The sequence below is a fragment of the Vulpes vulpes genome, chromosome 13 (assembly GCF_048418805.1).
Source record: "Vulpes vulpes isolate BD-2025 chromosome 13, VulVul3, whole genome shotgun sequence".
In the NCBI taxonomy this organism is placed as follows: Eukaryota; Metazoa; Chordata; class Mammalia; order Carnivora; family Canidae; genus Vulpes; species Vulpes vulpes.
Genome location: NC_132792.1, coordinates 70,512,978 through 70,533,608, shown reverse-complemented (window position 1 = coordinate 70,533,608; position 20,631 = coordinate 70,512,978). Strand labels below are relative to the sequence as shown.

The 20,631-nt window shown below is 39.1% G+C and overlaps 1 protein-coding gene across 1 annotated transcript in view; it reads left to right on the top strand.

The window, feature by feature from the left end:
• The first annotated feature begins 3,692 nt into the window (after positions 1 to 3,692).
• FAM110B (family with sequence similarity 110 member B) overlaps positions 3,693 to 20,631 on the top strand; it is a 224,030-nt gene continuing 207,091 nt past the window's right edge. Inside the window, exon 1 of the transcript XR_011996651.1 lies at positions 3,693 to 3,727. The gene's annotated coding sequence lies outside the window, so the exon portion shown is untranslated. The remainder of the gene's footprint in view (positions 3,728 to 20,631) is intronic.

Genomic DNA, 20,631 nt, shown 5'->3' with positions numbered 1-20,631 from the left:
ACCACAAAGACCATCTAATCTGTAATAAATAAAAATTAGCATATTAATGCATGGTTTTGATGATGCCGAGGCCCATTTTCAACTTTTTGTCTTTAGAAAAATGCACTCTGAAACCCAAATGGGCCCCTCAGGAACATGTGTTTTCAGAGCAGGTGACACTGGGGGACAGAACTCCATATGGAATGCAGGGTAAATGGTACAGGCAAGCGTATTACAAACACAGTGATTTATGAATCTCTTCACCACAGAGAAAGGAAGGCAGCGAGTCAATCAGACTCTGAATGGTTTAATTCAAAAACCAAGGGTAAGGTTACTTCTGAGAAGTAGACAAATCAGTTCTGGGAGGCACCTGCCAGACATTTTGTATTTGGGGTTCTTTGTAGGGCAAATGATTATATATTGTACACAGATGAAGATGTGTTGTTAATGAGGCAAGCTCTGCCAGTAGGCTCCACAGGTGGTTGTCAGACAAGGAGTGTGCCATGAAGGGCCCTGAATGATCCAGTTTCCCGAAACTACTCCTGTATCAGCTTTCTTTCTTCTCTAGTGTAACACTCCCATCTTAGCGTAACTCAAGGATTTGCAACTTACACGTCAACAGGTCTGCAATTGCAATTTCCACATTAAAAATAAAAGGGTGAGACTCTTCTACCTTCTTCTAAGATATCAGAAAACAATCAGGACAAAGAGAGAAAAAATTGTAAATGTCACCATTGGTGAAGTAAGTAGAAATCTCCCTTAGCCTCGTTTGACACCACGGGGAAAGCAAAGGACCCAAGACCAAAGAGGGCAGGGTTTGACCTTCCATCTCAGCACGCAGGTCTGTGGCAGCCCTGCACCTGCCGCCCTAGGTCACATGGGGAGAAGGAAACGTCGAAGTCCCTTGCACATAAGACCCAACCTATATTGTGCTTGGCTTCACAGAGGCTTTGCTAAGTTGTCTAGTCAGAACACATCTCTTTCAGAGATGATAAGGAAAGAGGAGGCTGACCTCAGTCTTCTCCATAGGAGCTAGAGGTGCTAGAAGACAGTACCATCATGCTTGATCAAGGGGAGAAAGCAGGATCCAGAAAGTGCATGTCGAGTTGAAGACAACCTCAGACAAATGCAGATGGAAAGAATTTTATGAAATAATAGATCACTGCTCTTCCACAATGTTAAGGTTATGAGAAACTGTCCCACACCATGGAGGGACAAGAAGTAAATACAATGTGAGATCCTGGATAGGATCCTGGAGCAGGAAAAAAAAGATATTCTTTTAAAAACTGATGAAATTCACATAAGATCATAATTCACAGTATCACACCAAAGCTAATTTTCTGGTGTTGGTAGTTGTTCTATAGTTATGCAAAATGTTTATACAGAGAAATCCAATGTTACTTTTGCAACTTTCCTGTAAGTCTCAAGTGAATTCAAAGTAAAAAGTTTAAAAAGTAAGGCAGTAGATAATTATATTTAACATGCAAGACCTTAAGGAGTATAGTTCCTGTGAGTTCTCCTTAATAAGCATTAGAAGATGGATTTAAGCCAACAACTAAATGAAGGGAAATTATGACAAAAGAATGGCTAGTACTTGAGTACTGGATCCCTTAAACATAGGATTGAATTCAAACCAGCTTGGCTATAAGGTAAAGTGAGAGCAGTTTTTAAATTATACATTGCAATGATGTATTAAGAAATATTGCTATTAAAAGATGGCACTAGTGGTCAGAGATGAGAAGCGGGAAAATATAATGATGAAGTATTTATTAAAGTTAAGTCTTCAAAGGATAGATAAATTAATTAGAGGTATAAGTACTTTAAAATACACTTGAAAAACAATGATAATGACCCAATCTGTCAAAATTGGGAGGCAGAAGAAACAAAGCAGTAAGAGGTGAAAAGGCATTAATCTCGTCATTGTTTACAGTGGGCAACAAATGGATGCTGTCCAATAAAGAGCCAACTGTCTTATAAAAGGCATTTTTAATGGTACCACTGAAAGATTTAAAAGCAGACTTTCTAAATTATAATAATGAACACAACTAAAATAAGGGGAATGTTTTAAATATTAAGAGGAATCATAACATAATAAGTTTATAAAATGGCAGCATTGTTTTATAATAAATAGTAAGAGACTAGAAACTACCTACAAAACTATCACTGAGGAGTGAGTTAAATCCATTATGATAAGAATACAATATATTTATTACCAATAAAAAGGCAGTAGCTCTGTATATTGATACGGAATGATCTCTAAGATGTCTTAAGAAGAAAAAGAAAGTTCAGTACCATTTGTGTAGCAAAGAAAAAAAATGAAAGAAAAAAAAATCCCTGCATTTGTGTTTGTGTGATTATATCTTAGATGCATATACAGAAACTAATAGTTGTGTTTTCCTTGGGATTTAAGTGGTGAATTGTAGGAGCTGGATGAAAGGAAAACTTTCATTTCACTCTAGATAACTTTATGTGCCTTATATACATTATGCATTATATAAATCTATTGCCTATTGGAAACATAGATTGCTAGATCAATAGATGGATGATGGAAAAAAACATTCACCAGAAACAGTGTTTAGAATAAAGCACAAGGAAATGCTGATTCCCAGTGTCTCCACATTACCTACAAAATTGTGCCAGCAGTGGAGGCTTTCACAGTTAAAAAACTTTGGCTCTTAGAGAGAGGGGCATGGCTCACCTGGTAGGTGAGAATGACCCAATAGAAGGGCTTTGACTATGTCTATGCTCCTATTAAGCAACTAGGAAACTGTTTCAGCAAACAGAAAAGGCCCCTTGGTCTTCTAACCATTCCTATGGCTGGCTCATGGTTTCATGACCAAGAATGGGTGTGAGGAGTAACAAGGAATCAAAGATGTCATCCAGAGTTCCAGCTTAAGAAAGGTTGAATGTGGCTCCATTCACAAGATAAAAGACAGAAGAGGAATGGTGGTTTTCCTAATGGAGGGGCAGGGAGAGGATGGAAGTGGAGGAGGGATTATTACTCTTTGCAGTAGAAGGTCAAGTGAACGTCAGGTAAATTAGGTTTGTGCCTGGAGCACAGACATCCACACGTAGATGCTCATTAACTAGTTAGAGTTAGTCTGTGTCTCAGAAGAGAGATCTGCCCAGGAGATAATTATGTAGACATCAATGTGTGCTTTAATTTCAGCCTTGAGAAAGGACACAATTGATAGCCAGATATACAGACTGAGGGAAGAGCAGATGGAAAAGGAAAAAAAAAATCAAAAGGAACCTCAAATGGAAGGATGGGCAGAGGAGGAAGAGCTAGGAAGGAAACTAAGACGAAGAAGCCAGAGAACTCACAGATTTTACAGCATCCAAGAAAAAAAGAACATTTTAGTTCTTTCAAAAAGGAGAGCTGCATCCAGGAGATATGCGGCACAGAAGCTGGAGGATGAAGCAGAGTCCAAAGAGAACTTTTTTAAAACAAGAGACTTCAGATATTCAAATGCCAATGGGAGGGTCCAGTGGACAGGGAGAGGCTTAAGATGTGGAAGTAAGAAGATTGGTGGTGCTCCTGATGAGGGGGACAGGAGGGATTCGGAGCCTACGAGGAGGGTAAAGCCTTGGACAAGATGAGGACCACCTCTTGGACCACCTCTTCTGTCATAACCAAGAGGAGGAAGAAAAAGAAAGGTACAGGTGCAAACACACTATGCATCAGCTGGGAGCAGGGGGAGTTCTGACCACGAATCTGAAGACAGCTCTTTCCTCATTGCAGTGGAAGGTGAGTCATCTCCTCAAATTGTGGGGTGAAGTGGTGAGGCTAGGAGATATTTTAAGAAGGAGTAGACATGTTATTATTGCAGCACCTTGGCCGGAAAAGAGAAATTGCCTACTATAAAAGATAGGTGGAAGAAGTAGGAATCCATACATTTGCAGAGGCAAGAGTTGGCAGGGTCATGTGGGCTTTGTTCTGGTTGGTTGGTTTGTTTTTAGCATCATTCAGCAGATGAGATGTGAATGCAAGCAAAGGGAAATTGGCTGTATTGATCCAGAGGGGGTTCAGAGAAAGAGATGCGGGGGAAGGTGTTGGATGATATGAAAAGATGGTTGAACTAACAGACGATGAGTTAAAGACCAGACAGAAGAGACACACAGAAAGGAGGGAGCTGATGAATAGGAGTGGAGGGCCTGAAGTTCTGGAAGTCTCAGTCAGGTAGAGAAACACATGCATAGACCGAGGTTGAAGAACAGGTTTCAGTTTTCAATACATAGCTAATAAAACTCTAAAAGATGCTTCTGCATAATTTTATTTTATTTTGTAAAAAGACTTTATTTATTCATGAGAGACACAGAAAGAGAGGCAGAGACACAGGCAGAGGGAGAAGCAGGCTCCCCATGGGCAGCCTAATGCAGGATTTGATCCCAGAACCCTGGGATCACGACCTGAGCCAAACGCAGGTGCTCAACCACTGAGCCACCCACATGCCCTGCTTCTACATAATTCTAAATGCAAATCAAAACCTTTTTATTGGTCCGATTGGCAAAAACCAGAATAATAGGATATTGAAGTACAAAGTGTGGTGAAGATAGGAGGAAATGAACATCCTCCCACACTATCAGTAAGACTATAATTTGGCAATATCTACGAAAATGCCCAGTGGCCATCGTGCCCGAGCAGGCAGTTCTGTGGCTAGGAAGTTAAGCCAAGGACATACTCAGACAAGTTTTCCCAAAATGCATGTGAGGGATATTCTCTGCATTGTGTACTCACTCATTCAGCGATTATTTACTGGGCACCTACCATGTTCAGAGGACAACTGTCAAAATGTAATTTTTGAAAATGAAAAACATGACACTCAGACAAATACAGAATGAATTCATGTCACCAATTTTATTCAACTCATTAATTATTGAGGCCAACAGTAATGTAGCAAAGCTGGTTTAAAGGAGACTCTGAAGAAAGGGGAATTATATGGTCCTTTAAAAAGAGAATGTTAGAATAAGGTTGTTGGGGGGTATACAAATGGGTTAAATCCTACAGAGAAATAAGCTGCAATCTTTGAAGTTATCTTTCCTACCGGACAGAAATTATTTGCTCCTTGACTAGACATGAATCAATAAGTTAATGTGTGTCTTTATGGAGTCTAAGCCCTTAATTAATAGTAAATAGCAGTCAAACAATATATTCTCTTGGAAAAATAAATAATTTGAGAATGGACTTGTTGAATGATGCCCTAGAATGACACTGAAAGACTATTCTGCACTGTTTTTGCATTTACTTCCAAATGCAGATATTTTTTCTTAGTGTGACCTTGTGCTTGGGAAGCAACAATGAACAAAGCAAACAAGTTCCTTGCCTTCCTGGAGGGAACCCCCACAGTGCCAAGGGGTGGTTATGGATGATATGGTATGTACGATATGATGAATTAGATGTAGCTTCTAGAAAGACTAAAGTTGATCTGTAACTATTGTTAGCCAGAGGCCAGAGGAAAGGTGTTTGCTTGTTTGTTTTCCATTAGAATGAATGACTTTGTATGTTGGGGTAGACAGAGAACTCAGAATCTAGAAGCACTGTGTCTTCATTTCATCCCAAGGAAAGTAGGATGTCAGGAGGTGGAAAGGGGGCTGTGGAGCACCAATCCTGTATCAGGGTTGCCAAAAAAGCTGGATAGAATGAAACAGTCCATCTAGCTGGAAACAGAAATTTGAAAGAGTACACTGAAAACACTTGGCAGGAAGGGGAAGAGAAAAGGGGAGATTTACGAGTTTGACTTTTAGAGCAAAAAGCTTAAAGCATGTAGAAATTAAGAGGAGGGCAGAGCCTACTGGGGCCACCCAGGATTGACACTGATGGGAGTGACCAAGGATAATGGTGCTCGATGAGGTGATCTGACCCCATTTCTCAAAAGAATTAATCAAATTTCAATTTCAGCTTCAAAACATAACGACCCTGGACATTGTCAATAACTGTCCAACAACTTCTCACAGCAAGATGGAAAAATTAAAAATCGGTGACTTTTCTTGGACCTGTCAGGGAACTCAAGTCATTGGGCAAATCATCACCCTGGAATCCAAAGCTATTTGCTTCTAGGGAGGTACAGAATCCAAGATCTACTTCCATGGAGCAAATGCCACAAGAGACATCAACTTGTAGCAACAGTGAAATGGTAATGTTGACCAATTGCTGGGGCCTCATTGTGAACTATCATGAAGGTGTGACACTCCTAGATGTCACAGTCTTAGAGACACTCCCTCACTTTCATGGGTTTTTCTCTCCAGAACCCCCAAGAGGTGCTCCCAGTGAGAATCCAAAAAAAGGATCCCCTGTGACTCTGGCCAGGGCAGGGGAACTCTCCAGACCGAAGGAATTTGCAAGATCTCAAACCTTTTTTTTTTAAGATGTTATTTATTTATTCATGAGAGATACACAGAGAGAGGCAGAGATATAGGCAGAAGGAGAAGCAGGCTCTGCTGGGAGCCCAATGCAGGACTCAATCCCAGGACCCCAGGATCACAACCTGAGCCGAAGGCAGGCACTCAACCACTGAGCCACCCAGGAATCTCTGCAAGATCTCAATTCTAAAACCCCATCTCCATTGGGAGAAGAGAATTCCTTCCAACACCAGTTCCCTCCAACCTTCCTGTCTCATTTAAGATGAAAAACACACACACACACACACACACACACATGCAGAATCAATAAGAGTCAGGACTTCAAGAAAATAGATTAGAAATTCTGTAGTCAGGGAAGAAAATAGGGTGGCACAGGGTAGATAAAGAACCACTTATGAAGGTCACAGGCCAGAGACCCAGGACCTCAAAAAGACTAAGGTTTTATTAAGAGGTTATAAGATGCTCTTTTCCCCCACACCTCACCACCACACCAACGGGGCCAAGTATAATAACAGAAGATCTACCTGTAAGAGCTACCAGATGCACTCTGGAACAGTATATACCAAATACCAAAGGAATTTGATGCCTCTGGTACCTATAGCTATAGTAAAGATTAACACAACCCAACATCTGATCAGATTAATATAAATCTTCACACTAAAGCTCTATTTATTTCAGTCCTTTTACCCAATAAAACATACTTGAATTTCAGCAAAAAAATACAAGACGTGCTAAAAAGGCAGAAAAAGGAGAAACACACACACACACACGTAGTTTGAAGAGATATAGCAAGCATCAGAACCCAACACAGATATGACACAGCTGCTGGAACTCTCAAGCCAGAAATTTAAAATAACAATGACTAATATGCTAAAGGCATTAATGGAAAAAGTAGATAACATGCAAGAATAACTGGTTAATGCAACATAAGCAGAGAGATTAAAAGGCTAAGAAAATTTCAAAAACACCATCATAGAAAAAAAGAATGACTTAGATGAGCTCATCAGTAGACTGGACATGGCTGTGGAAAGAATCTGTGAACATTCAGAAAAGTCCACTAGAAACTTCTGGAAGCATCATGCAAAGAGAAAAAAAGAATGAGGAACAAAAACCAGAACAGAAGATCCAAGAACTGATGGATATCAGTAAGTATAAGATATACATAATTGGAATACCTGATAAAGAAGACAAGGAGAAGGGAATGGAAGAAATATTTGAAGTCATAATGGTTGAGAATATCTCAAAATTAGTGACAGACAACAAACCAAAATACAGATCCAAGAAGCTCAGAGAACCAGGCAAGAAAAATATCACGAAAGACTCCACCTGGGCATATCATAGTCAAAAGAATCCACCCCAGCACTCACCTATAAGTGGGTAGGTGGTGGGAATTAAACAAGCATTTCTTGAAGGCATTTCAAACTTGGACACTTCAACCCCTCCCTCTTTTCCACCTTCCACATCAAATTGCTCACAAAATGCTGCCAGTTCTCCAAGAAATGTCTCTCAGATCCAGCATCTCCTTTATCTTCCTATTGCCACTGCCTGAGTTGAGGGCTTCATCTGTTACTTGGAATTATCACAACATTTTTTTTTTTAATCTGTCACCAGTTTCTTTCCCACAGGCATAAGCCAGAGTTATTATCCAAAAAAATTCAGCTGGCTCTTTGGTACCTACAAACTGAAACCCAAAATTCTGTTGAAAACCTGGCTACTGATTCACTTCCACTTCCCATCTCCATGCACCCAGACTGAGTTTAGTCCCTTGCCTTCCAGGCCCTGACACATGCTAGTCACTATTCCAAGATCACATTCACACCACTCTTCATCTGTCAACTCACTCATCTTTTCATATCTAGCTAAAATATTACCCTCTCAGTGAAGTGGTCCCATGTCCCTGTTGTTAAATTAGTTGCTCTATAATACTGTGCCTTCGGGACATTTTTTTTTTTTAATTAGAGTGGTGGGGGCAGAGGGAGAGGGAGAGAATCTTAAGCATGGTTAGAAAATGCTTCGAAATGGAGCCTGCTGAGCATGGAACCCAACACGAGGTTCGATCTCATGACCCTGAGGTCATGACCTGAGCAGAAATCCAGAGTCGGATGCTTAACTGACTGAGCCTCCCAGGCACTCTGCATTAGTGGAATTTTATTAAACTTGTTGAAGCAGTTATATTGCAATGTATTTGTTGACACACTAATCTATAATCCTAGAATGAGAGCTCACCTAGGCCAGAGGCATTTGCACATAGTAGTCAATACATGTGTTTGAATAAAATGAAATGAAATGATGAGATAATTTTTGGAAAGGTGTTGATAATAATGGGCACTCGTGATAAAGACAAAGGGATATTTTCTGAATGAAAAGGAAACCTTATCTTGGCATTTGCAGCAAGGCTTGGCATTTGATTTAACAATTTGGAAACCAGAAGCTGTTTTTGGACTTGTCTGCAAAGTGAGGTGGTCATGGCCTTCTTATACTTCAACATACAGGTACCCAATAGACAATCTCATATCAGGGATGTCTTTAATACAGCAAAGTCTAGGCACTCTCTTGGTGGTGGTGTTCCATCTTCCTCATTCTCTCTGTCTGGGCTCCTATAACAAAACATTACACAGTGAGTGGCTTAAAAATGGGAAAGATTTGGTTCTCACAGTTCTGGAGGCTAAGAGGTCCAGATCAAGGCATTAGCAGTTTGTGAGGGCCCTCTTCCTGGTTCATAACTATGACCACACCTGGTAAAAGGGGAAAGGTCTCTCTGTGGGACCTATTTTATAAGAAGCTCCACCCTCATGACCTGATCACCTTCCAAAGGCCCCACCTCCTCATACCACCACCTTTGTGGGTTAGGATTTCAACTCTTGAATTTGGGGACGATCCAAACATTCAGACCATGGCATCCATGGTCTATCCTCACTACCCATCTTTGTCATTACTGGAAAGGTATGCCCTATATTCAAACTTTTGATAACCATGACTTTTCAGAAAACTCTGTTAATACATAACAATAAAATAATAGATTTTTAAGAAGTATTTCCATTAAAAACTTTAAATATTTTTTGAAATGTTAGCAACCAGGTGACTTCATTTTCTAATGTTCTTATCTCTTTCATTTTTTTTTTGGCCCAAATTCAGGGTATGAACTAAATTATAGTCATTTAGTGTTTAGTATTTAGTATCCTTACTGTTATATAGTATTTTCTGGATAGGTTCCAAGAAGACCTGACTGCTTCTGGCTTGGACCTTTCTAGGCTTCCCTAAAACTTGTCCACAGTTCCAATCACAACCAGTATGGCACCCCAGAGAACAGGCTATGGGTCAGCATAGTAAGGAGCAGGGAATGACCTCACTAGCTGGACCCAGAGCTTAGTCAAGAGTGAGGCAGGAATCCTAGGAAGACTGAGGACCTGGGCTCTCAACTACTCCCTTCTCTTACTGCTGGGCTTCTGGACTCAGTGTTCCAGATGCTTTGGTGCTCTGCAGATAGAACTATACTTCAACATCATTGATTTCCTTTGTAATTCTATGGATTTTACTTTATGGCTTAAAAACCTCATCTTGGGAAGAGTTCAATGGCATGAAAAGCATACAAATGCCTGTAAGGCTTCCTTACCAAAGGATCATATTTCAGGGAGATATGAATCCCCTGAAAGAGAAAGGCAACTTTTATGATCTATGCCTTTTCTTTGAGAATGCCCAGAGCTTTCACTTGTAACAAAACAGGATCCAGGGAGCCAAAAAGGTCTGAGGTGAGATTTCTTTAGTTTAGCAGCTTTTGGGGTGGCTTTTATAGGGATTCCAGAATCTTTCTCCACCCTATTTCTAAAAGCAAGCACTATTTCTTTTCGTTGCTTGTAGGTTTGGTGAAAGAGTGACTGATAAATGATGTGCATGCCAAGTGATCTTGCCTTTTACTTAAATCCACTAATCCAGACCAGGGCTTTAATTTTCAGTGCTTCAAGCAGCCATATCTATGTGACATCCCTGGAATCAGAATGAGTTCTTTTGGTTAGGACATTTTACTATTTACCAATCTTTCCACAAATGCCATATAATTTTATTTTATTTTTAGTAAGGAAACCTGTATAGTACAAAGTAGTTTATTATAGTGCAGTAGAGTAAGTGTAAGTAGGTATAAGTAAGGAAGTATAGTCAGCCTATAATTCTAATTCTTACCTCTTCTGAACTGGGGCACTAATTCCTAAGAATTAGGGGTAGAATCCAAAAATGGTATGATTTCAAGCAAAGTCACAGACTTAGCCTGATTCAGCAGGAGAGCTCTGCAAGAGAGCAGGCTTCTGAATCCTTCCACCACCTATACCCTATTTCTTTGTTGTTGGTCACTGGTGGCAAGCTGCCCCAAAGCAATGAGGGGATGGGGAATGCAGATTCCCAGGATCTTTGAACTCTCTGACATAGAGCAAACTGGGTCCAGGAACCTGAGAACAGTTCTATAAAAGAGTCACAGGTACCAACCATTTGAGGCAAAATCACACCAAAGTCAGAGATGGGTGCAGAGATAAAGGGATTCCAAGGGATTTGGATGGAGTGTTGACAGTATTGGCTGCAAAGAGTTTGAGTGATTTTTTTTTCAAACAAATCTAAAATGAAATATAGGTCTTCAAACTTAAAATATCACTATTACATCAAGTCTCCTATTGTCTAGAAATCATACTTTTCAGAACATTTTTTATATTCCTACTATGGGATATAGCTAAGACCTAATTGCCCCTCACTCTTGCAGACTCTATTACAAAGCTACCAAAGTCACTTAATAAATCCCAAATGATAAAATAACAGACCTTGGCTAACTTGATTGCCAAAAAAATCAGTAACATATTTTGTCAGGTCCCTGTGATGACTGTGGCTTCCCTCAACAAAAAACAGGCTGGGACAGAAGTAGAGAGACCAATCACTGCTGAAAGAAGGGTCTGAATTGAATATCTCCAGTAAGATGAATTCACAGGAAATGAAGCTTCATTAGCTCAGATGCCTCCATATGGAACTACTTGTTGGGTCAAGAGCTTTCCAGAAAACCATATGAAACCCTGGGAAATGTCTGTTTTGGATGCAAGAAGTCTCAAGAGGTTTTATGGATTCAGATCTTTGTTATGGAAAAAGGAACTTCAACTTTTGCTTGGGAAGTTTGCTTCTGGGAGACATGCCAAACTCAAAGCTGACGTGATTTGCAATAACCTAGTTAATCAGCCATAAAAATCAAGGCTTTATCATTTTTTTAGAGATAATCACACACTGTAATTTCAAATAGTAAGACTTACTGTGAGAAAACCATGTGCTTTAGCTAGGGTATATGTTTGTTTAAAAGATAACTAAATGTAAAAATCTCAGCCAAAAGCTTGCCTTGTACATAAATATCCAATATACTAATGTTTTCACATACCACTTGTCCATATTTTTAAAAGATAGGGTGACATCAGAGGCCTTTCATGACTTAAACTTGGCTTTAGTAATTATAGAATCATTTTTTAAGCAAAAGAAATTGGCTTTCACTGACAAAAGTCAGAAATTCATTCATTACTTATGAGTAGTGTGAAGCTGAATTTTTATGTAAACAAATCAGAATTTTGAAACCAGGACACAGACACATGCATTCTTACTAGCATGACTCTATCTGAGACTGTTATTTCTTTTAGATAATTAGAATTTATACCTGCTTTAAATATATATATTTATATGTATAGACTCAGATAGACATAGACTATCTGAGATTGTAGGCTGCAACTTTATAGAAGGCCTAGAAAAGCAGTTTTGAGAGTCTAGCAGGAAGATGAAATTGAACAGAGAAGCAGATCAGACATATTCATCCCAAGAGAAAGAGTGAAGAAAGCAAAATTGAGCTTTCTGTCTCCCACTTCAAGCCCCTTCCCTTTCAAAAGTGCTTTGAAGCCTCTCAGGATTCCACAGTGGGTCTCAGCCAGACATCTACAGTAGCATAACCTACAGACCTTTTTTTAAAAAAGTACAATTTTCTAAAACTTCAGTTTCCCAGAGTGTGTTCTCATTACTCCTGGGGATCCCTGCAACAGTATCAGAAGGCAACCAGGTTAAAACTATTTTTATAATAGTTTTTATGCAAAGATGCTTTTTACCTTTTTACTTTTATTTTCCTTTTCAGTAAGCAGTGGCATTTTCCATAGACTACATGATAAGTGATGTCATAATAGATTGAAAGCATGTTAAAAATAGCTAGAATAACAACTAAGTAGGCAGAAAGCATATACTTTCCCAAAAGGTGTCAATTTTAAAATAAAAACAGTTAATTTGGTTTCAGCTCAGGTCGTAATCTCAGGGTTGTGAGGTTGAGCTCCACATTGGGCTCCATTTTCAGCATGGAGTCCATTTGGGACTCTCTCTCCCTTTCCCCGCCCCTCTCTAAAATAAATAAATAGATCTTTAAAAAAAAAACTTAAAAAAGGGCTCAATCAAATAAATGGCAAAGAGGTAGTAGGTAGGGCAGCAGAAAAGAGAAGAAATAAAAAATATGGAATAATAGAAAATAAACTTGAGAAATCACAATAAAAGTAAATGGACTAAACCATTCAGGTAAAGAAGAAAAATTAATCTGACAAATATTTTTAAAATAAATACTGTTATTTATAAGTAAGACTAAAACAGAGTTGGCAAACTGTAGCCCATAGTCTATGTCTAGCCCATATATATTTATATATGGTCTTAGGCAAATGAATGGTTTTTGCAATTTAAAGTGATTGGGTAAAAAGAAGAAGAATATGTGACAGAGACCACATATGACACGGAAAAGCTAAGATATCTAGTATCTGTATCTTTACAGAAAAACTGTATGAACCCCTGTATTAAAATATAAAATGATAAGATCCAGAGTTGAGACAGAATGGAGACAGATTTAGAACACAGTCTGGTTTCCCTCCACTATTCAGATATTACCTGGATACATGAATGCCCTCGCACATTTATTAGCCTCCCTTGTAGTTATATGGTCAACAGGAAATGAGCTGCAGTGACTTATACAATTTCCAAGTCAAGTCTTCATAAAGCATACATGCGTCTCCAACTCTACTTTCCCTCCTTCCTATAGAAGAAAGAAAAAGGATGGATGGAATAAGTCAACTTTGAATCTTTGATTATGTAGATAAAGCCATCACTTGGAGCCCAGCAAAGCAATGATATAGGAGTCTAAGTCCCTAGACAATTTATGAAAACAGAAGTTTGCAATAATCCCTGTTCTGCCCACCCCCAAATCATTATAGATTAGAAAGAAATGGACTTCTCTCTTACTTCAGCCATTGTTGGGTAGAGATCTTTGTCACAGTAACTTGACCTGTATCCCAACTAATACACCAAGGAGACGTGAACTAAGAGAAACCTATGCTGTTATAATGTCAGACAAAATACACCTTAAAGCAAAAAAAAGATCAAAAGTATCATAATGGATGGTGCATGTGGGTGGCTCAGTCCCTTAAGCATCTACCTTCCACTCAGGTCATGGTCTCAGGGTCCTGGGATTGAGTCCCACATGGGGCTCTCTGCTCAGTAGGGAGCCTGTTTCTCCTTTTCCCTTTGCCTCTGTCCTGCTCATGCTGTCTCTCTCTCTCAAATAAATAAATAAATTTTTTTTAAAACTGTCATAATGGAAAAGCTGATTTTACAGGAAGATTCAATCATTCTAAACCAGAATTTAATTCTATGATGTTATGTATCATCACAGACCCACAGAAAATTAACAAATCTCTCTAGTGAAATATTTAACACCTCTCAGAAATCAATGGAGAAAGCAGAAAATTAGAAATAAAAGATTGAGGCAGAAAAGTGAATATGCTTTACCTCGTAGGTATATAGAGAACATTACATCCAATAATTGAGTAAGTTATATTCTTTTAAAGCACAAATAGAACAATTTTGAATACTGATCCCATTCTAAGTCATAAGGCTAGTTTTAACAAATTTCAAAGGATGATAAGGTATAGCATGTAGTCTCTGAGTACAAGGTAAATAACTTAGAATTTAGTAACAAAATCAAGCAAGAGAAATATTTACAAATTTTATAACATTCTAAATAATTCAGAAGTCAAAGAAGAGAGAATAATGCAAATTATAAAATATTTGTAAATGAGCAGTAACTAGAATACTATGCAACAAAACTTGTGGAATAGAGCGAAAGCCCTGCCTAATGACAAATGCATAACCGTGTTAAGTCTCATTGAAAGGTAAAATCATGACTCTCATACAGATGTAAAAGTGAACAAATGCTAAAAACTTTACCCTATTTGTTAATCAACAAGGGAATCAAGCATATGTCATAACTGCTCAAAAGAGAATCCAAAGAATAGACACATTTATAGATACAGGATATTGAAAAGAATACGCAAATGGAAGTAAAACTGGGTTTTCCACAGGGGACAAGGGAAGTCAGATGAACTTCTCTACCAGAATCTGCAGGTCTCTAGATAAGAATGATTCTGTGCTGCTAGCAGTTACTGGCAGTGTTATAACATAGCTCAAAGATAATGACAACAGTAGAATCAAGTAACTCAGAAGGTAGACAATGCATAGTTTTCCACGGAAGCACAAGTTTTTCCTTACAGTTGCCCTCCATATGATCAAAAAATATTATCACAGAAGGATTATTCATAACCACAGTGTAAAAGCTGGTCTCATTACTGCTGGAGGCTCTGCAAGAGTGGTAATCTATCATATAGACCTCTTTGAGATTGTTTTCTTGCAATGAACCAAGCAGGTAGCTTTTGAAATATGGGAGAGAGAGGGCGGGGGAAACAAATAATAACACAGCAGAATAAACCCAGAGGAAAAAAGATATGGTGCATAAAGATAAGTGGGAAAAACATGAAAAGCAAAAAGTTCCCGCATCTGCCCCAGGAGGCAGAGCGCTGGAAGAGCCTCACTCCCACCCTTATAACAAAGTCAGCCGTGCTCACTTCAGATTCATGAATGTGTTTAATTAAGCCCATTGGAGAACTGAAGTAGCAAAGCAACAAATGGTTTTTGTTCTCCTAAAATCAAAGGAGACATGGTACATGCAGAGAGAGAGGAGATGAACACCCAGCTGGGTGTGGCAGATGCAACCAGACACCATTTAAATCATTAGACTAGAAGAGCTGAAAAATTGGTGAAAGTCAAGTGTGGACCATCCAGTGTGAACCCCCACCCCTGGCGGTTGCAGAAATTGAGTTTGCCCCAGACTCTTTCTGTACAAACCCCATTGGCTGCTCATAGAAGAGACCAGAAAGGGCCCTATGAAGGAAGCACCCACACATCTCAAGTGAAGAAGGAAAGGAGAATTCCAGATGAGGTAAGAAACGACTGGTGTCTTCGAGGCACTTCTAAAATTTCCAGGCAGCTGGGGAGGAAAACAGAGGAAAATGCCTGGAGAAGGAGCAGGATTACACGGACCTCACAGCTACAGCCAGCAGTGGGGAAGGAGTCCACATACCCCAAACCCAGATAAATACCACAAGCCTAAATCGGTGGAGTAATCAAAACAAGAGACCAACAACCCCAGCCCCAAGCTAAGAAGCTTGAGATAATAAGGACCAACAGCAGAATATTAACGGTGGGAACAGGAGAACAAGAGCACTCAAGTGATCTTTGAGGCACAATTGCAGAGGGAAGACCTAAAACCCAAAATTTAGCTGAATCTCCCCACAACCCCCTGCACTAAACAAAAAGTATCTCTTAGAGCATGTTGAAGCCTGCGGTATACTGACAGTTGCCATAGCAACCACAAAGCTCCAACCCAGGCAACCTCAGACTCGGCCATGAAGCAAGCTCAAATTTTAAAAAATAGAAATCGCACAAAATATGTGTTCAGACCCTAACGGAAAGAACTCTACAGATGTCACAGTAAGAAAACAAGTGACCCGTCAAAGGGGGAGAGGAGGAGAGGAGGAAAGACCTGAGCTGATACTTTGTCAGGGAAGATGTCTGTAGAGAAAATAAGCACATACAAAGATGCTAAACATCACAAATGAGTCAGAAAATGCTAATCAGAACAAAAATAAGACACCGCTACATGCCCAGTGAGGATCTTAACAAAACAAAACAAAACTAGAAATATCAAGGCTTCACAAGGATGTGGAGCGACTGGAACTCCCATGGCAATGTGAGACAGTGCAACCACTTTAGAATCGACAAAGCTAAAATTAGTTGTTGGAAACCCATAGTGAAACAAACATAGTTCCCTTCCCTCAAGGCAAACAGAGAAAAGGCACTAAAAAATATGGTACCTATCCCTAATATCTTCCCTCAATTCCAATGTCAGGTTAGTAGGTTTGGGATATACCCCTGGACCCAGACACCAGTAGACTTTCAAAGATCAAAGTGTTTCCGAGAATCACTAAGGCCCTCTTATTTTGAGCCTCACCATTGTACTTCATCTCAGTATCTACAAATACCATTTAGGTTAAGTCTTTCCTTGTTTCTCTTTGGCCTTTCCTGTCAAAGTCACATTTGATGAACAACCAGATTCAACTCAGGCCATCTATGACTTTTTGGCTACCCTCTTCCAAACAGTCTCCTTAACTCTATGGGGTAATATGAGAAGAAGACATCAAGGCCTTTTGGGGAAACCCAAAAAGGTTTGCCTAATTCCTGAATTCATATGATGGGCTGAAAGGTCAATGATGGCAACATTCAGTTTTGGTACTAGGAAGATAGATGAAATGAGAAAGGAAACAGGTGACTGAATTTCTTTTTTTTAAGATTTTATGTATTTATTTTCAAAAGACACACACACAGAGGCAGAGACATAGGCAGAGGGAGAAGCAAGCCTGATGTGGGACTCGATCCCAGGACCCCGGGATCATGACCTGACCTGAAGACAGATGCTCAACTGCTGAACCACGAAGGTGCTCCAATGATTGAACTTTAATCAGACTTTGCTAAAGCACAGATTCTAGATCCTGGGGTCATGGAGCTAACACGATCCAGACACTCTGCTGTACTTTTTTCATGTTCTCCTCACAATAACCCCCCAAAAGAAAGTAGGTTTATCCTCCTTTTACTTAGGAGAATACATTCACTCAGCAAGCTTAACAGCTTAGAGTCACACAGCTACTTAATTGGCAAACAGAGGGTTTGAAGCCAGATTTTTCTAACACGTAAGCCCTTGTTAATTCTACCGCAACCACATATCAGCCAATATGATACTTCATTTAAGTTTACAGTCAGGTGACTGAAGTGATTTTTTTACTCGTTTTATTTGCTCCCAAACTGGCGTCACGTTCTTTATTTCTCCATGATGAGCCTTTCTTTTTAAAGCTAAAGAATGAGCCTCAACCTCCCATAAGATTTTCATGTTACAAAAGAAACTTTCATAAATCCTGTCTTGATTGACTCATCCTAGGGTGTGGAATAAGACAAGAGGCTTTTCATATCTGTGTCAAACTAGCCCTGTTCAGTGGTATTATGTATGAGCCCTACCAGCAATTCTTTCTTTTCAAAGTGATGGTGTACCTTGAATTCATTTGGCATAGCAAGGCATTCTAGTCTGAGCCTCACTGATGAATTATGTCCCCAGTGGGATTTTTTTTTCTAAATAATGTTGAATTAAATTTAATCTGAGAACTTCTCCAGCCGGCTTATTTTCTTATAGCAAGTATTGAACTGAATCTCTCTTCTGACTCCCTTGGTTCTTTTCAGATGAGAATAGCCCATCTAATCAGGTCTACATCATTCTTGGATTTGAATAAAACCTTCAAAGCCTGTGGGACTTAGCATAGTAATAAATACCACAAACGTAGATAGAAGACGCAAAGGTAGAACAAGCTGCCAGCACTAAAGAAAGGGAAAGAGTAGGCAGGAATTCTTTAGTTAATTGCAAATTAAGTCTATCTGACAAGAAAGGAACTCTTCCTGATTCATATTTTCTCTCTTGGGATCTTAACACTAGATTATGAAACATCTCTTGACAGTAAATGCCAATGGATATTGCCATTGTTTTGATATATGTTATTTGAAAATTGATGTATGGAAGTAACATTCCAGAATAACTTTTTATTTGGATGTTTACTCATCACACCAAACGAAATTTGCCAGCTCCTTTCCTCCTATTTTTGCCTGATGTACATACTATTATACATACATGAATATTTGTTCAGTATATTACACATACTATATTAATGGCTCAAGTCTTCTTTCTCTTCTTGGCTTACCTCTCCCTGGCAATGGCCTCACCATTCCCATATTGAACATGGAATCAGCTCTAATTTTGTACCTTATTTTGTACCTTCTTTAAGTGGGAGTATAAGGCACAGAGGGAATGGCTTTGCAGCCAGATGAACCTGGGTTCAAATCCTGATTCCACCCCCTATTGGTATGTGCCATTGACTAAGTCATCTTAACTGATTTGAGACTCAGTTTATTCATCTGTAATGTAGGGATTATAAAGTCAGCCCTCCCCCATTATTGTCAGGATTAAATGAGATAAAGCACACAGAATATTCAGCACAGGGCCTGATGTATGTTAGGAGTTCAAAGTACTTACATTCTTACTATTAAAAATAGAACTGAAGCGATCTTGAAAAAAAAATTGCCTGCTTTTTTACCCAAGCCTTGGAGTTAATAAGTTCATTTGAAATTGCACAATAAGCTGCCACAAAACAATGACAGTCTATTTCAAAGAAAACATTCAGTGGAAACATTCATTAAGAAGAAAACATTTTGGTTTATTTATCCACCACTTTAAAGCTAACCAGGCTGAAAGGATAATGGACAACATTATCTAGAGGAGAACTCACACAGTAGGACATGTGGTGGCAACTAGTTGGCCACTGGTGAGTGGTGGAAGGTTCCAGATGTACGGTCCTTACCTTGGCTCTCAGGGGAGTGCAATGTCCATTTCCACAGTATTTCTAACTTCACATTTGACTAAAGGTTAAGTGTTGGTAACCTACTTCATGAGTGACTAAAGGTTAATTTTGATGGATATTCATAAATTCATTTACTTGTTTAATAATGACTTTAATTCAGTATTCTACTAAAAAGTACCACCCAAACTTAGCAAACTGTAACCTACATGCTTCGCATACTCAGAGTTAACATGCTTACAATTTTCAAGAAAGCTGCATTCAACCTCCATTTTTTTGACAGATACTTATATAAAGGACATTTCTTTCATATAATATCTCCCACATAGTAAGTGCTAATAGGTAGTAATTATTCATGTTACTTAATTCCCCACAACCATTCACTGGCCAACTCCTTCTATTCCTCTGAAAAATTTCCCCTCTCCATTTCTATCACAACCACCTTAATTCAAGAAGGAATCATCGCACAGCCAGAGAATTTAATACTTGCCTCTAATACTTTCCTGTCTCCCTGACCTTTCTGCTAAACCACCCTACAGCTAAATCGAAATGCATGTATGTGTCTGATTTTTAAAACCACCCCCCAAAACATGCCCTTCCTGTCCAGCCATCCTTGATTCCCACAGTCTATCAATAAAAATCCTCCATGCCTTGCAAAGGAAGCATTTCGCAGATTCACAGGGGCCTTTGGGAACTCAAGATTTATATTCTGAGTAGGGGATAGGTGGAGATTTAATATTAGATGACTGGAGATTTGTGCTACACCTATCCCAATCTGCCAGTCATCAAGATCCACACTGATGCCTTTTTCAAACATTCTTTCCAAACCACTCTAACCACATTAATTTCCCCACTACCAAACCTCAGAGCACTTAAATACCGTGCCAACCAATCCAACACTTAATTATGCATTGTCTCACAAAGTTCTTTAACCACTCCACATACACTTCCTATATATTTTCCTTTCCTGTCCAATAGATAATTTCCCCAAAGATAGAAACTATGTTTTATTCATCTCCTACATTTTTTTTCATCTCCTACATTTTAAAATAGTGATGGGTTTGTAATATACATTACCACATAGCATACAATTATTACTACCAGGCATATTGCTAGGCATTCTAGCCAAATTATTTAATTCAATACACACAACAATCTTATTTGGTAGATGTTTATCATTCTCCCCTGCAAAGATGAGCATTCTGAGATTTAAAAGCAAAGTTACTTGTCCAAAGTCAGAGAGCTAGAAGACAAGCAAAACCACAGGTTGATTCCAGGAGTGTCTGATCTCTAGGTTTTAACTATAGCTGGTATCCAACACAAAGTTAATTGCTGATCGGTGTTTAACACCAACTCGCTCCAAGACAACCTCAGTAACTCAGTAACTCCTACACCTCTAAATGGAGAGTGGAGTCTCAAGTCTCAATAAATACTTGTTGGCTGATTTACTGGAGGCAAGTGTCATGCAATT